Here is a 437-nt window from a genome sequence, read left to right on the forward strand (position 1 = left end):
CAGTTAAAAATTATGATAATTCTCCAGTATGCCATGACGCAAGTAAAAAATGTGATAATTAGGAACCAAAGAGCACTAATAGAAATAGAAATAGAAAATAAGCGGCAGTTAATCAGACCGAATTATAGAACCGTGCAGCACTGCCAACTTACGCGCGAGTGGTTGTGTGGTTGTTTTCTAGATAGCATAGTGTAAGGGAAGAAGGATCTGGATAAATCGCCAACATATACATGTTCCTTTTCCGTCCTTCCATCTCGCTATCCTACTTCTCCCCTCCACCCTATTTCCCTCTTCCTCTTTCTTCTCTCTCCTACTTCTCCTTCTTCCCCCTCTCTTTCTTTTCCTTCTTAACTTTCATCTCGCCTTCCTCATCTCCTTGTTACGTTAACTTACGTAACATTTACTGCGTGGTGTTTGATTCCAGATAGATATTTATG

This window comes from Penaeus monodon, chromosome 34 (genome assembly GCF_015228065.2).
Source record: "Penaeus monodon isolate SGIC_2016 chromosome 34, NSTDA_Pmon_1, whole genome shotgun sequence".
In the NCBI taxonomy this organism is placed as follows: Eukaryota; Metazoa; Arthropoda; class Malacostraca; order Decapoda; family Penaeidae; genus Penaeus; species Penaeus monodon.